The sequence below is a fragment of the Plecotus auritus genome, assembly GCF_963455305.1.
Source record: "Plecotus auritus genome assembly, chromosome: 7".
NCBI classification, from domain to species: domain Eukaryota; kingdom Metazoa; phylum Chordata; class Mammalia; order Chiroptera; family Vespertilionidae; genus Plecotus; species Plecotus auritus.
Genome location: NC_137774.1, coordinates 177,939,275 through 177,956,162, shown reverse-complemented (window position 1 = coordinate 177,956,162; position 16,888 = coordinate 177,939,275).

The following is a 16,888-nucleotide window of genomic DNA, read 5'->3' as shown; positions in this document are numbered from 1 at the left end:
CCCCAGTCCCACCCTCGCTGCTGCTTCAAAGTGAACTTCCTTCCGCGGTGCCCCTGGGCACGTGCCCCCCGCAGCTGCTCTCCTGGGGAGACCTCAGGGCCCTGGAAGCCGGGTGCCGGGGGCTCAGTGGGGCAGGAAGAACACACACACGAATCACCCAAAGGACACGAAAGGGAGCGAGGGGGCCCCTCCGCCCGCCTGCAGTCTGCCTTCGAGCCCGGGAAACAGGCGTTTTCTTTGCTTTTTCTCTGGCCCCTCTGCCTGCCTTGTCCAAGCTGCCAAGCAAGGGGTGTCTGGCTCCAGCTCCAGCTCCAGCTCCAGCTCAGGGCGCCCCGCGAGGCTTTGCAGGGACAACGCCTCTGTAAACCATTAACGAGCTCGGCGTGGGACTCACCGGTTTGCCCAGCGCCGCGGGGCCACCGCTGACGCGGCCCAGTCCTGCCCTCGCCCCGTCCTCCTGGCCTGACAGCACGGAACGCCCGCACGTGGGCCTCATGCGGGGACTTGTGTTCACACCCGCTGCCCCCGGGGACCCTCACGCACACACTCACCAGCAGGAGCCGGGGCGTACCACCTGCTGGGCCTCGGACACGCACGGGACGGCTTGTTCACGCCCACGGGGGGGGGGGGGGTGACAGCGTGTTCCCCGGTGGCATTGCTGGGGGCGTGATCCTCGGACAGAGGGGGGCCTGGCAGAGTTCAGCCAGGTCACCTTTCTCGGCTGTGGCGCTGCCTCAGGGTCACCCCTGCTGGGCGCTGACGAAGGGACGCTGATACGGTTAATCGATAACCAGCCGGGACTTTCCACACCGGGAAGAGGCCGCCCAGTGAGCATTCCTTTGGGCTGAACTTCCTTCTGAGTCCAATCGGTCTAGGGTCCTGCCTTCCAGCAGCTCGCTGCCTCCCTCGTCGGCTGGATTGTTTGTGGGAGCTCACACGTGGGCCGTCAGAGGCGCCTTCGTGCGAAAGCGACGCGAACCTGCGTGGAACCGCACCCTCGTGGGTGCTGGGAGGCTCCCGGGAGGGCTGATGGGCGCCCACGCTCAGGGGGCTCAGCCGAGGGACCTGGTCTGAGATGGAGTGAGGGGGGCTCGCGCGGGGCGGGGGCAGCCCCTGTCGCCTGCGGCTGAGGAGGGGGGGACAGGGGAGCTGAGAGGCAGAGCCCGCGGCACGCGTGGCGGAAGCTGTGATTCTGGCCATTCCCGTGAGCGCTGGGGCCAGGCCGGCGGAGGAGAGCTGCGACCTAGGCTGTCTCTTTGCTGGGCTGCGGACCTGGGGCATCAATGACCCAGTATCCCCCAGGGAAACTTGGTTACAACAGGGACCTTCTGGTTCTGGAGTGAGGAGGAGGTACCCGAGGCACCTTTCTTACCAGAGAATTCTAAGATCTGCCCAGCCCCCTCCTCCCCCCCCCACCGCCCCGTCCCCACCCTGCCCCGTGGTCTCCACTGGGGCCACCGGGAAAAGTCAGGAGCCGGGAAGCAAGCAGACAGCACAGTCCTCGCTCCGCGTTTGCGGTGACACGTGGGAGAAAGCGAACGAGCGCTCCCAAGTGCACGCATCCAGCTGGTCTGCGCCCTCGTCCAAACACCTGACTGTCGTCTGCGCCGTGAGGGCGACCCCGGGGATGACGCCAGGGCTCGGGGGAGGTGCTCCCGCTGCAGAGTGTCCCCCGCCCCCCCACCCCCACTCCAGGCCTCACTGCTCTTCCAGGCTGGTTACGTCCGGAGGTCAGATCTGTCCCGGGCCCCACCAACACCTGCGTCTCACCTTGCGGCCGCTGGTCCGATAAGTGCAGCCACGCTCAGCATGAAAAAGGCCCCCCGTGCAGCGTGAACATGCCTGTGCAGCTGCGTCCCAGTGCACGCGTCGTCTGTCGTCATGTTTTATTGCGGCGGCGCGTTAGCATAAGCCTCGGAGCAGGTCGCTCACAGAAAAGAAAGCCGGACTTCCTGGGAGGCAGCGATGAAACGCAGATGCACACTGCGTGTGTGCGCATGTGTGTGCGTGCGCGGGGGTGTGTGAATGTGTGCACTTGTACGTGTGCGTGCATATGTGTGTGTGTCCATGTGTGCCTGCGTGTGTGGATGGGTGTGTGTGTATGTGCGAGTGTGTGCACGCACATGTGAATGTGTGCGGGTGCGTGCATCCATGTGTGCGTGCGTGTGTGGATGGGTGTGTGCGTATGTGCGAGTGTGTGCATGTGTGTGCACGCGCATGTGAATGTGTGCATATGTGCGTGTGTCCATGTGTGCGTGCGTGTGTGGATGGGTGTGTGCGAGTGTGTGCATGTGTGTGCACACGCATGTGAATGTGTGCATATGTGCGTGTGTCCATGTGTGCGTGCGTGTGTGGATGGGTGTGTGCCTATGTGCGCAGGTGTGTCTATATGTGCGAGTGTGCGCATGTATGTGCACACACGTGTGAATGTGTGCGGGTGCGTGCATATGTGCACGTGCGTGCGCGCATGTGCGTGCGTGCAGATTTTCAGATCTTTCTCTGTCTGCCGTTGCGTGTCCTGGGAAATGGGTTTCCCGGTGTGGGACTCCCGTCAGAGACTTACTGCTTTTGAAAGACCGACTCGCAGAGTTGTTGCCAGAGCCGAGCGGCGTGTCAGCACGGTGCCTGCACGTCCTGCACGTTGGTCTGGATTTCACTGGATTTCACTGTGTTGCCGGGAGCCTCTCCCTAGGAACCAGGCAGATGCCCCTTTGCTGTCCACATCTTCCCTCCCACCTGTCCAGCGGCCGCAGCACCACCTGGAGAAGGACGGCACGTGCCCGCTTTCTCCCCGGCTCAGACTCCTGGGAGCCTGGACCCTGGACGGTTGGTGTCTCCAAGCCCCTCGAGTAGGAGAGGTCCCTCAGGATCCGGAGCTGGCACTTCTGCGCCCGCCACGCCCGTGGCCGTGAGCGGCTCCGCCCGCTGCTGTTCTCGGCTGCCCGGGGCTGCCCCTCCTGACCCACGGCTGCTCCACACCTTCCTTCTCGAGGCCTCTTATTCCCCACCCCCCGCCCAATCTTGGGGCTCCTGGAGAATCCTCCCCTGTTCTTGGGGGGCACCCCACCGCCACCACGCAGGTGCTCACAGGGTGCCCCTGTGGGAGGCAGTGTGCCGAGCCCCGGGCTAGGCCAGAGCGTGCGCAGGGTGTGGGAGGCTCACGGGATCATGTAACCCGCGATGAGGCGCAGTGGTGGGAGCGTGTCTGATGTGGTGGGAAGGAGGGTTGTGGAAGGTGTCTCGGGTGATGGTGGCAGGCGTGTCCGGAAGATAACGAGGAATTAGCTGCTGGAGGGGGAAGAAGGAAGGCGCACACAGGCCAGGTCGGTCTGGGCAGAGCCGGCGGCATCGCCCCTCGAGGCCCGTGGCGCTGCCTCCCTCTCCCCTGCGCCGTCCTCTCTGTTCCGGCTGGAACGCGGGGGGTTCCCGGACCTGGGGACACACGGATGTGCCGAGGGCTTAGCCCGCGTCTACACCTCAGCGGCGTCTACACGCAGGCCTGCCGCCGCCTGTGGTTGTTCCTGGCTGGCCCGTGGCTACGCCGAGCCCTCACCTCGCCGTTCACCATGGGAGGGTGACTTGGACGATGGCGAGGGGACGTCCCCTCTGGAGGGGCCCTCACTGCTGGACACGCAGACTCTCCACTTCTCGGGTTGCGTTTTCTAAAAGTCGCGTCCTACGCCGTGTGTGGGGGGATGCACTAAGAGTGAGCAGGGTCGTTGTTTCAAATCCTCCTTCAGTGTCTCTGTTGACCTCAAGGCTCTGACCTGCTTTGAGCTCATGGCTCAGCCTGAACCGTGGGTCTGTCTTCACGAGTCTGGAAGTTCTGCTGACGGGCACTCGCAGTGTCAGGAGGGCCTGGCCCGTTGGCTCAGTGGGTGGAGCCTCGGCCCACGGACCAAGGGTCCCGGGTTTGATTCCGGGCAAGGGCACCTACCTCGGTTGCGGGCCGACCCCCGGCCCTGGTTGAGGTGCGTGTGGGAGGCAACCAATCGAGGGGTCTCTGTCTCCCTCCCTCCCTTCCACTCTCCCTGAAAATCAGTGGGACAATATCCCAGTGAGGATGGACCAAAAAGGGAAATATCAGGCAGAACAGCTTGAATAGTAAGCGGAGGTTTTCAGTTAAAGGACCGGGCGTGTCCGCAAAGCGTCACAAGCCACGGTGAGTGAGGTCAGATGGAGCCACCGTGCGGCTCCAGCCCGCACCGTCGCCCCAGGTCGCCTGGGCTCGGGCGGAGGACGGCCATGTTTCTTCCTGGGTTTACTGACATCAGGCTCTATGCTTTCCCTGGAGTTTGTCCAGTCCCCCCACTTCCATCTGGACCAGAGGCACACGGGGGAAGAGAGGGACGAGGGTGACTCTCGCCCCTGAGTTGCGTTTGTTGAAGCCAGCATTGAGCTGGGCATCCAAAAGGAAATGATGGGGCGACACCAGGACTGTCCCCCACATCGTTGCTGGCGGAGGACAGGCAGGCTGGGGTGAGCCTGGCTATCCTATATAATAGAAGGGTAATATGCAAATTGACCCTAATGGCGGAACGACCAGTCGCTATGATGCGCACTGACCACCAGGGGGCAGACGCTCAACGCAGGAACTGCCCCCGGTGGTCAGTGCGCTCCCAACAGGGGGAGCTCCGCTCAGCCGGAAGCCAGGCTCACGGCTGGCGAGGGCAGCGACGGTGGCCTTTCCCGCCTCCGCGGCAGCGCTAAGGATGTCCGACTAAGCTGTCAGTCGGACATCCCCTGAGGGCTCCCGCACTGCGAGAGGGCGCAGGCCGGGCTGAGGGACCCCCGAGTGCACGAATGTCGTGCGCCAGGCCTCTAGGTATAAATGACAGTTAAACCCCCGAGGTCTCACTGTTCTGAGTACTTCGAACCTCGTAACTCACTTCATCGTCCCCGAACCGGAGGGCCCGCCCTCAGCGGAAGAAGCACCGCTCCGGCCACGCTGACCTGCGCTCCTGGCCCAGGAGCCGCGGACGCTCTCGGGCCGTCGGCACGGGGAAGGAGGGTCCAGACGGGAAACCCGAGGTGAGTGAGACGTCCAGGTCTGACGCGGCTGCGGAGGAAGCCACCTTAGAGGAGGGGTGAGCGGGCCACATGGGCAGGTGCCTCGTTGTGTTTTAAAACCAGCACCATCCATGGGAATGGCATTTCGGTATCATGTATTTTTTGTTTTTTCATTTTTTTGGGAGATAAAAAGCAGAGTGAAGTAGGAAAGCGTGCTGAGTTTGCTTGGGCTCATTTCCCCCCGGGGAGACCCTTGTCCAGGCCACAGGCCACGGCCACGACCTCCTCACGGGGAAAGACGTGGACTTGGGTTCCAGTTCCTGCTCCAGCAGCTGCAGGCGAGGGCGTCCTAGGCGCCTGGTTCTCCCCCATCCCCGACAGAGACAGGAATGGCCCTCCTTTGCGTGCTTCCGGGAGGGTTAATAAAGCCCGGCACGTCACGGCCCGGCGACCGAAGTCACTTAGGAAATGATAACTTTTTATGGATTTCAGAGGGGAAGGGAGAGGGACAGAGCGAGGAGAAAGATCAATGATGAGAGAGTCATGGATCCGCTGCCTGCACACCCCCCACTGGCGATGGAGCCCGCAACCTGGGCGTGTGACCTCCTGGTTCATAGGTCAGCGCTCCCCACTGAGCCGCACGGGCTGGGCAGGAAATGGTAACTTGTGTTGTCTGTGTTTCTCCGTGACGGTTTGCTGAGTTCAAACATCGTACACAAGGGGGAGAACAGCCTCGTGCATGTGGCCTTGGCAACGAGAGACCTCCCCGGCGATGTGGCGGGAGAGGACGGAAACAGAGGGTCCGGGGAAATGGCACATCGTCCCATCCCCCCCCTCGTTCCCCCCTCCCCCCCCCCCGCCCGGCAGGAGCCACCGCGGGCCAGGCGGCTGGGAGCCCAGGCCCTTCTGAGTCCAACTGGGACCGGATCAAAGGGGCGAGCGGGGACGGCGTCTCTCCCAAACGCTCTGCTGATCCGCCTTCCCCGGCCCCCCGCCTCCAGCCGCCCGCTGGTCCCAGGGCGCGGAGGAAGGGGGGCAGCTAGAATATGACTCAGCGTCGTCGTGACCATACAGCCGAGGGGTCGGGCCCAGAAAGGCGGTGGGCGGCTGAGGAGACGGCCACCCCCCCTCCCCAATCCTGCCTCTGACCGCTCTCAGCCGAGGAGTCCGACAGCCAGGCCAGAAACGCTCCTCCTGCTCCCAGCGCTGCTGAGAGGAGGGGGAGGGACAGGGAGGCCCAGTGCCAGCTGTGAGCCCTGGGCACAGCTCGGAGGAGCGGCTGCCACGTGGGGGGCCTGCAAAGGCCCGGCCTCCAGCCACCTGTGGGGCCAAAACTGATCCATGTGCTCAGAGGCCAAGGCTGGGGCTGGGGCTGGGGCTGGGGCTGGGGCTGGGGCTGGGGGTGAGGCTGAGGTAGAGGCTGGGGCTGGGGCTGAGGTAGAGGCTGGGGCTGGGGCTGAGGTAGAGGCTGGGGCTGGGGCAGAGGCTGGGGCTGGGGCTGAGGTAGAGGCTGTGGCTGAGGTAGAGGCTGGGGCTGGGGCTGAGGTAGAGGCTGGGGCTGGGGCTGGGGCTGGGGCTGGTGCAGAGGCTGGGGCTGGGGCAGAGGCTGGGGCTGGGGCTGGGGGTGAGGCTGAGGTAGAGGCTGGGGCTGGGGCTGAGGTAGAGGCTGGGGCTGGGGCTGAGGTAGAGGCTGAGGTAGAGGCTGGGGCTGAGGTAGAGGCTGCGGCTGGGGCTGGGGCTGAGGTAGAGGCTGGGGCTGGGGCTGAGGCTGGGGCTGAGGCTGAGGTAGAGGCTGGGGCTGGGGCTGAGGCTGGGGCTGAGGCTGAGGTAGAGGCTGGGGCAGAGGCTGGGGCTGGGGCTGGGGCAGAGGCTGGGGCTGGGGCTGAGGTAGAGGCTGTGGCTGAGGCTGAGGCAGAGGCTGAGGCTGCGGCTGAGGCAGAGGCTGTGGCTGGGGCAGAGGCTGAGGCTGGGGCTGGGGCAGAGGCTGCGGCTGGGGCAGAGGCTGAGGCTGGGGCTGGGGCAGAGGCTGCGGCTGGGGCAGAGGCTGAGGCTGGGGCAGAGGCTGAGGCTGAGGCTGGGGCAGAGGCTGAGGCTGGGGCCAACCCCAACCCCGAGAACCGGGCTGTGATCCGAGCCGAGTGAGGCGAAGCTTGAGTTTTGTCGTCGCCGTTAATTCTCACCCAAGAACATCTTCCCACTGATTTTTAGAGCGAGCGGGAGGGAGGGGGAGAGAAACATCGATGTGAGAGAGACACACCGACCGGCTGCCCCTGCAGCGCCCCCACCCGGACGGGGGACCGAGCCGGCCACCGAGGTGCATGCCCTTGACTGGAATCGAACCTGAGACCCCTCAGTCCACGGGCTGACGCTCTAGCCTCCTGGCTGGAGCTTACGTGTTTTAAGATTATTTCAAAGCGCTGCTTGAACTTTCCCGAGAGGCGGTTCGGACCTGCCTGCAACCCGTCGGGGGGTCCGCCCAGTGCCTCTGCCTGGGATTCAAGGTGACTGACATCCGCGCACGGGACCTAAGGTCACGGTGACCACGGCCGTGTCTCAGGGGCAGGAGGCCAGGGAGCCCCTGGGACACAACTGCTGTCCTGCTTGGGGGCAGACTGACCGGAGGGCCGCCCGCCCAACAGCGCCGAGGGCACACCCAGGACGGCCTCCGGGGCGGCCTGGAGCCGGGACGTGCAGCTCTGAACCGGCTGGGATGGGCAGAGCTGGCGTGGAGCCTCCTGACCCGGAGCGGCCCTAAGGGGGTGCGGCCCCCCTCTGTGGCTCCTGAAGAACAGCTGCAGCCCGGGGTGTCTGCGTTGAGTCCAGGCCGGGGCTCTGGGCTGTGCAGGGAGGGCCCTGGCCTCCAGCTCCCCTGGGCGCACTGCGGGCTCCGTGGACAGAGCTGGGCTTTGGAGGAGCGGGACCTGGGCAGGGGGCGAAGGCGGCGTCTCCCGCACGTGGCAAAGCGTTAACCATCCAACTCCTGGAGCAGAGGGGGCACTGAGAGCCGGGGCCAGGGCGCGGCGCTGCGGTCAGACGCCCCTGCCGTCCCCGCGCGGGGATCGGGTCTCCCCCAGCAGCAGCCGCGTGTCCTCGGCAAAGGCCTCGGCGTTCTCGGCGGTCTCCTCTCCGTCCCCCGTTCGGCAGGCGATGGGGCCCGGCCTCAGGGCTGTGATGAGACGGGAACGAGAGGACGTGTGTCCGGCTCGGCCCCTCGCAAGCCCCGTGAACCTCAGATGCCCAAACGCAAGAGCCACGGGCGCAGGGTCGCCCCGGGAGGAGCCGGCCTGGGCGGTGCAGCAGGCGCAGCGATGGCCGATGGCCGCCGGGCGCTCGTGGACCCGAGCAGCCAGGCTGGAAGGAGGAGGGCTTTGGTCTAACCAGGGGTCCTCAAACGACGGCCCGCGGGCCACAGGCGGCCCGCCGAGGACATGGATCCGGCCCGCCGGGTGCCGCTGCCTGTCCTGCTTAGCAGCCGACGCGTCCCGGGCCCACAGTGCGCATGGGAATTTGTTCATAGTTGTTTTTTTAAACTATAGTCCGGCCCTCCCACGGTCTGAGGGACAGGGAACTGGCCCCTGTTTAAAAAGTTTGGGGACCCCTGGCTAAGCGCACCAACAGGAACAGGCAGGTGCCAGCAGGCCTCGGACCGGAGGACCAGACAGAGCGAGGCTTCCTGGTTCCGAAAGATCCGCCCGCGAGTGTGATTTCCGAGGCTCCCCCGGCCTCTCTGCTCCAGGAGGCACCCCTCTTTCTTTCTGTCTCTCCCTGCACGGCCCCCCCAGGCCTCTCCTGGGGGCTCGACTTCCCTGGCTCCGTCCTTTGATTTAAATTCTCCTCTGGAAACGATGACGCGTCCGATCCCCTGGTGTTCGGGTGGAACGTGGGCCCTGGAGCATGCCCGCCTCCCCGACGGGGACAGGACGGGTGAGGAAGGGCGGCCGCGGGGCTGGTGCTGGAGGGACATCAGCCCGCGGCGCCAGGACGGCGCTGGGAGATGAAAGGCTTGGCTGACAGCGCAGATGGGGGGGGGGGGGGGAGGCCCCGAGACCGCTGCCAGGGCCAGGGCAGGGGATTGGCAGCATGCAGAGCCCTCGCTGGACACCATCCACCAGACCAGCGCGGCCCTCAGCCTCCGGCCACAGCATCCTTGCCCGGGCAGGGGGGCGCCTGCCAGGAAGCAGCCCCACGGGGGAGGGGGCGACTTTGCAGAGCGGGTCTGCCTGGAGGGGTGCCCAGCGCCTCGGGGCGGGCGAGGAGAAAGCACCCCCAGGGAGAGTGGGGCTGGAGCCCTGGGAAAGAGGCTGGGCCTGGACGGGGGTGGGGCGCTGGGGTGGGGGCGGGAGGGGGGAAGGCGGGGAAGCCCGTCCTCAGGGAGCTGTGGGGCCTGTGTCCTCCGGGCCGGCCCCACGTGGGTTACTCACCGACCCTTTCGAAACGCAGGGCCGTCTTCCAGGAACCACCCGCCTGTCTCCCTAGCGGGCGCCTCCCTGCGGGGCTCCGGTCAGAGCCCGTCCCGTCCGTGTGCACGCCAGCCGCCACGCCGAGTGCAGGCCGCGCCGCGACCGCCCGGGCAGCGGGCTCCGGCTTCTCCGAGGCCTTGCTCTCCTCTTCCTGGGTCTCTGGCTCCGGCCTTCTCCGCGGCCTCCCCCACTCCTCCTCCGGAGCGGCTGCTGCACCCACATTCCCGTCGCCCATCAAGAGGGGCTTGATTGCTGTCCCCCCTAGCGAGCCGGCAGGATCCACACCGAGGAGCCCACAGCAGGGACTGCTTCCTGGGCTGCCCGGCCTCGCTCCTCCACCCCCTCTCCCGTCGGCACGGAGACCGCGCAGTCCCTTTACCTTCCACGGACACGGGAAAGGGGAGCCATGGGCCAGAGGTGGGCGTGGCCCCAGCCCAGCACCCCAAGACAGAGGAGGGAGCACAAACACATACCCCATCGTCACGGCCACGACGTCACAGGGCCCACGTCACTCCCTCCCACCTCCCAGGACCACTGCATGTCGCCTGCGCGCACCTAGCTGCAAGGGAGCCTGGCAGCGCCGTCCTCAGCGTCGGAGTCGCAAGCTGCTCTGTCAGAGGCCGAGGGGGAAGTAGTTCTCTGTCACACGTCCGAGCAGCCACAGGAACGGGCAAGGGGGTGAGCTGGGCAGGGCTGCAGGGGGACTAGGTTAATGCCGGGTCTGCCCGTCTGCCCGAGGAGGCGAGGTTAACGCCGGGTCTGCCCGAGGAGGCGAGGTTAACGCCGGGTCTGCCTGAGGAGGCGAACATGCGCCACGGGGGGAGGAAAGGCAGTCGCTTCAGGACCTGGTTCTGGGGAAACGGGATAGAGAGAAGCAAAGAAAGGAAGGGAGGGAGGGAGGGAGGGAGGGAGAGAGGGAGGGAGGGAGAGAGGGAGGGATGGTCCTGGACAGGTGAGGGGACCAGGACGGGATGGTCCTGGACAGGTGAGGGGACCGGGAAGGCCTCGCACCCACATCGCCCGGGAACCAGGTCCGGGTTCTGGGAAACTGGGAGGAGCATGTGGAAGCTGGGCCACTGGGTTGCAGGGAGGTCGGAGGTCACACCATGGGCGTGGGGTTCGCGGGGAGGTTGGAGGTCACACCAGAGGCGTGGGGTCTGCAGGGAGGTCGGAGGTCACACCACAGGCGTGGGGTCTGCAGGAGGGGGCGCCGGGAGTGACCGGCAGGCGTTTTGGGGCGAGAGCTTGGGAGCAGAGGAGGAGGCGGGGATGGCAGGGAGGAGGCTGGGAAGGAGGAGGATGGGAAGGAGGAGGCGGGGACGGTCACCCCAGGAGGTTCCCTGTCAGGACTGACAGCGCCCGTGGCTCCGGGGCTGGGGAGAAGCCAGTGTGAGCGAGGGGGCGGCAGGTTCATGTCGAGGGCAGACGGTTGCCGCAGGGCGTGCCGGCCCCTCGGACGCCGTGGGCCAGCAGCATGCCCCGCACCTCCGCGTTCAGTCCGCCCCGCACCTCCGCGTTCAGGCCGCCCCACACGAGGGCTGGTGGTGAGTTGGGCACAGGACGCGGGCACCCCCAGCCACAGCCCCGGGGGCCCCGGCCTCACCTTCACTTCACGGCGCACTTGGCCTCTGCAAGGCTGGCCCGCTCCGCCCTGGAGATGCCTTGGTTCTGCTCCTGCTCGGAGAGAAAGACTGACACGTCTGCCAAATGCCGTCCGAGGCCCGCTTCCGTGTTAACAGGCCCCCGGAGCGAGGCGGTGAACGAGGAGGCACGTGGCCCCCCTCACCCCCGACGTGTGGCCGTGGACGGCCGCCTGCGGAGCTGTCCCGTCGGACACGCGGGAACCGACTGCAGAGAAGCGAGGCGTTCCCTTTAAATGTCCCGCAACTCGGTGTCCGCCCCCTCCGGGTTCCAGAAACATCCAGCACACGTGTCCGTCCCCTCCCGGGAGCCAGAGAGATCGACGGAGCTGAGCGAGCGAGCGAACGCCACGCGGGAGCCTCTCGGAGGCCTGGGGAGACGTGGGAACTCGATGGAAACGCATCCGACGCCGCGGCCCACGTGGCTTCCCACAGACGGTTTCCCTGTCGCCCCAGATATCCCAGCTCCGCTCTCTTCCAGGCACCCCACGCAGGGCCCCTCGCCGGGCGGCTGGAGAGAAGGGAGAGCCCTGGGGAGAGACGGCTCAGCACAGCCAGCAGACGCCCACAGGCGGGGGCCCCCGCGCAGGCTGGACGCCGATGAGAAAGACGCGGCTCGTGGGCACGGCGTCCTCGGTCCGTTCCTCGTCTCCAGATGTGCTCCCGAGACGAAGTGACTGATGACGAGTCTCGCCTGTTCGGAGACCGGGTCCGAAACCTGGGGCTCAAGCATGCTGTTTCCGTGTTTCGTTTGAAGGCGGTCCCTCCAATACACGGATGAACAACAGTGGGAACGGCCGAGGCTGCTGTTTAAATGGCGTTTGGACCACGTGGTCCTTCCATTTAACCACGTCGTCCTGGCAGGAAGGACTGGGGCGTGACAGCAGGTGCCAGAGACTCGGCCCCTCCCCCGGTAACGACCTAAACACGCGCTTCTCCCAACCGCTTCGCACTGTTTCCAGTCGACGCCCCCGGCCCGCGGTCCCGAGTCCTGACGGGTCTCCAGGCCCAACTCGCTCCCTGTCACTTCGCTCGCCTCTGTTTCAGCATCCGAAGAAGCAGGGGGGCCCTGACTGTGAACACGCCCCCGAGCATCTCCTAAGCCAGCCGTGGACAAACTACGGCCCGCGGGCCGGATCCAGCCCGTTCGGCTGTTCTATCCGGCCCGCGGAGCCGAAAGAGTGGAGGGTTCTCTTGCTCTCCCCTCCGCTCCTTTACTTTGAATTTATATTAGTTCACACAAACACTCCATCCATGCTTTTGTTCCGGCCCTCCGGTCCAGTTTAAGAACCCATGGTGGTCCTCGAGTCAAAAAGTTTGCCCACCCCTGTCCTAAGCGCTGGGCCTGCCACCGGGAACGTCCTGGAGGTCATCCTTCAGGTGTCCTCGCCATCTGACAGACGGGGACGGAGGCACAGAGAAGGCACGTGACTTAACCGAGGTCACCACCCAGCAAGTAAGAGGCGAAGGCAGCGCTCACATCCAGGCGGACTCATGCCCAAGGCCAGCTGCTCCGAGCCACAGTGCCTCCGACGGTGAGTTCCCGTTGGTTCTCCATAGTGAACCAGTTTACTTCCCACGGACAGGGCCCAGGGCCCCTTTCCTCCCGACCGCGTAGCTTCTCGGTACAGCCGCGCTCGGTACAGCCGCACTCACAGGTGGGAGGCGATGCTCGCTGTGGCTGCTCCGCTCGTCCCTGCTGGCGAGTGACGTGGAGACCTCCTGCGCCTGCCGGCCACTTGCACGTTGTCTTTGGAGAAATGTCTCTTCGGGTCCAACTACCACCTGGTTAGGGAGCCATGAAAGCCTCCAATTTTCAGAACCAGGAATGTGAGAAACCAAACCCACCAGGTCTGCAGTAGGGGGGCTGGGCCCAGAGTGGGGGCCGCCCAGCGTCACGCAGCCGTGATGGACCAGCCCAGTCCTGGCACACTGACTCAGCCCAGACGGTTTTCCTCAGACCACCCACTTCCCCACGTGCGGAGCTGCTCTCAGCTTCCTTTTATTTACTGACAAGGGGCCCAGTGCACGAACTCGAAAGGAACTGCGGGCCAGGAGGCTGCAGTGGGCACAGAGGCGGGTCGTGGTCCATCCTCCGCGCCCCCGCCCGGCCCCTCCTGCCGTGGCCCCCAGTCCCTGCCTGGCAGCCTGCGCGCAATCACCGACGGTGTGGAGTGATTGGGGCCGGCGCCAGCAGTGGGTGTGAGCAGGGCCAATGCCGTCCATGGGTGTGAGCAGTGGCTGCTGCCCCGATCGCCGCTCAGGAGCAGGGGGAGATGGGGAAGCCCTGAGGGGCGATGGGGGCCAGCACCCGCAGCTGGCGCTGAGCGATCGGGGCTGGCACTGGGTGCCAGCAGTGGATGCGAGCGCCGGGCAGGACCGCGGTGCGCAGGAGCAAAGAATTTTTAGTAACCACCAGAGGCTCACCCCGATGACGGTGATCGGTACCCCGCCTTGTTTGGTGCCCCCACTCACCTGTTCCACCATTCTGCCACAGCTGATGCCTGCCATGTTCCGTGCTCTGCCACCCGCTGCCGATGCCCGCCATGTTCCGCACGCACCCCCTGGTGGTCAATGACGTATCCCGGTTGTTCGGTCTATTTGCATATTAGACTTTTATTGTATAGGATTTTTGTTAATCCTCACCCAAGGTTATTTTTCCATTGATTTTTATTTATGTATTTATTTTATTTCAGAGAGAGGAAGGGAGAGGGAGAGAGGGATAGAAACTGGGGAGCGAGCCTGCAACCTGGGCATGTGCCCTGACTGGGAACTGAACCATGACCTCCGGGTTCATAGGTCGATGCTCAACCACTGAGCCACACAGACTCGATCCCCAATCGGGGTGCATGCAGGGAACAGCCAATCAATGCTTCTCTCTCTCCCTTCCGCCCTCTCTGAAAACCGTCACTTAGGAAATGTCCTTTCACTCCTGGCTGGCCCTGGGTCGGGAAGACAGCTTGATGGGACGGTGGCTGCGCTTCCGAGGTGTTCACACGGGAGATCTTCTTGGCTGATGCACAGGGTTCCCTTTCCTCCTCGGGTCCGCGCGTCAGGGTGCTGAACGGCTCACTCTGAGACCGGCCTGGGCCATCGCCGTGCTCACGTGTTCAGCAAAGTCAGCCTCCGGGGGGAAGAGCCATGTGCAGTGCTGCTCATTGCTGTGGTGTCAACACTCCCACCCCGGCCAGCGGCCAGCGGCCAGCGGCCAAGGGGGCCTCACTTGCCCAGGTGACAGGGAGAGGTGCACAGAGCGAGCACCTCCAGTGGGGGCCTACCAACCCCTTAGCCCCGCCCACCCCCGTCTTAAAGAGAAATTCGGTTCTCCCAGGGACGACGGTCCAGGGACTAGGCCAGAGCCCTGGCTGCCCCGCCGCTGCTTGGACATCACCCGCTGTGGCCAGCACCGGGCTCTGGCGGGAAGCCAGCGGGTGGCAGAGGCAGGAGAAAGGAAATGCTGTTTGGAAGCAAACTGAAGTGAAAAGCACCCTTTTCAGCCCAGCTCTGAGGTCGGCCACCTGCTGTGTTTTCATGGTCCTGCTCCAGCCACTCGGACAGCAGGATCTGTGGGTGCCGGGTGGGATCTGTGGGTGTCAGCAGGATCTGTGGGTGTCAGCAGGATCTGTGGGTGTCAGCAGGATCTGTGGGTGTCAGCAGGATCTGTGGGTGCCGGGCAGGATCTGTGGGTGTCAGCAGGATCTGTGGGTGCCGGGCAGGATCTGTGGGTGTCAGCAGGATCTGTGGGTGCCGGGCAGGATCTGTGGGTGCCAGGCAGGATCTGTGGGTATCAGCAGGATCTGTGAGTGTCAGCAGGATCTGTGGGTGCCGGGCAGGATCTGTGGGTGCTGGGCGGGATCTGTGGGTGCTGGGCGGGATCTGTGGGTGTCAGGTGGGATCTGTGGGTACTGGGCAGGATCTGTGGGTGTCGGGCAGGACCTGTGGGTGTCGGGTGGGATCTGTGGGTGTCGGGTGGGATCTGTGGGTGTCAGCAAGATCTGTGGGTGTCAGCAAGATCTGTGGGTGACGGGCAGGGAGCACAGCCTGAGTGGCTGTGAGGTGTGGAGCACCTCTGACCCCCTCTGGCTGCTGGGGTGCATCGCACTCCAGTGACCAAGCCCTGCAGAGCGGCCTCCCGGCTGTGCCTGAGGCCCTCGGGGCTGCCTTACAGATCTCCTGGGCTGTGTCGTCACACTTTTCTCTCTGCTGCCGTCTGCCTCTCAGCGACGTCCTTAACCCGTCATCTGTTCTCTGGACGGCAGGGGTTTCTACCTCCTACATTGTGCACGGATGTCATTATGTTGTGCATGGATGTCATTGTGTTGTGCACGGATGGTGTGTACGGATGGTGTGTAGGGATGCTGTGTAGGGATGGTGTGTAGGGATGGTGTGTATGGATGGTGTGTACGGATGGTGTGTACGGATGGTGTGTAGGGATGGTGTGTACGGATGGTGTGTACGGATGGTGTGTACGGATGGTGTGTAGGGATGGTGTGTAGGGATGGTGTGTAGGGATGGTGTGTAGGGATGGTGTGTACGGATGGTGTGTAGGGATGGTGTGTAGGGATGGTGTGTATGGATGGTGTGTAGGGATGGTGTGTACGGATGGTGTGTAGGGATGCTGTGTAGGGATGCTGTGTACAGATGGTGTGTAGGGATGGTGTGTATGGATGGTGTGTATGGATGGTGTGCACAGATGGTGTGTATGGATGTTGTGTACGGATGGTGTGTACGGATGGTGTGTAGGGATGGTGTGTACGGATGGTGTGTAGGGATGGTGTGTACGGATGGTGTGTAGGGATGGTGTGTAGGGATGGTGTGTAGGGATGGTGTGTACGGATGGTGTGTACAGATGGTGTGTAGGGATGGTGTGTACGGATGGTGTGTACGGATGGTGTGTATGGATGGTGTGTATGGATGGTATGCACGGATGTTGTGTACGGATGGTGTGTAGGGATGGTATGTACGGATGGTGTGTATGGATGTTGTGTACGGATGGTGTGTACAGATGGTGTGTAAGGATGGTGTGTATGGATGGTGTGTACGCATGGTGTGTAGGGATGGTGTGTACGGATGGTGTGTAGGGATGTTGTGTAGGGATGGTGTGTAGGGATGGTGTGTGCAGATGGTGTGTAGGGATGGTGTGTGCGGATGTTGTGTACGGATGGTGTGCACGGATGTTGTGTAGGGATGGTGTGTAGGGATGGTGTGTAGGGATGGTGTGTACGGATGGTGTGTAAGGATGGTGTGTATGGATGGTGTGCATGGATGTTGTGTAGGGATGGTGTGTACGGATGGTGTGTATGGATGGTGTGTACGCATGGTGTGTATGGATGGTGTGTAGGGATGGTGTGTATGGATGGTGTGTAGGGATGGTGTGTAGGGATGGTGTGTAGGGATGGTGTGTACGGATGGTGTGTACGGATGGTGTGTGCGGATGTTGTGTAGGGAAGGTGTGTGCGGATGTTGTGTACGGATGGTGTGTAGGGATGGTGTGTATGGATGGTGTGTACGGATGGTGTGTGCGGATGTTGTGTAGGGAAGGTGTGTACGGATGTTGTGTACGGATGGTGTGCACGGATGTTGTGTAGGGAAGGTGTGTACGGATGGTGTGTACGGATGGTGTGTAGGGATGGTGTGTATGGATGGTGTGTAGGGATGGTGTGTATGGATGGTGTGTAGGGAAGGTGTGTAGGGATGGTGTGTAGGGAAGGTGTGTAGGGATGGTGTGCAGGGATGGTGTGTACGGATGGTGTGTACGGATGGTGTGTACGCATGGTG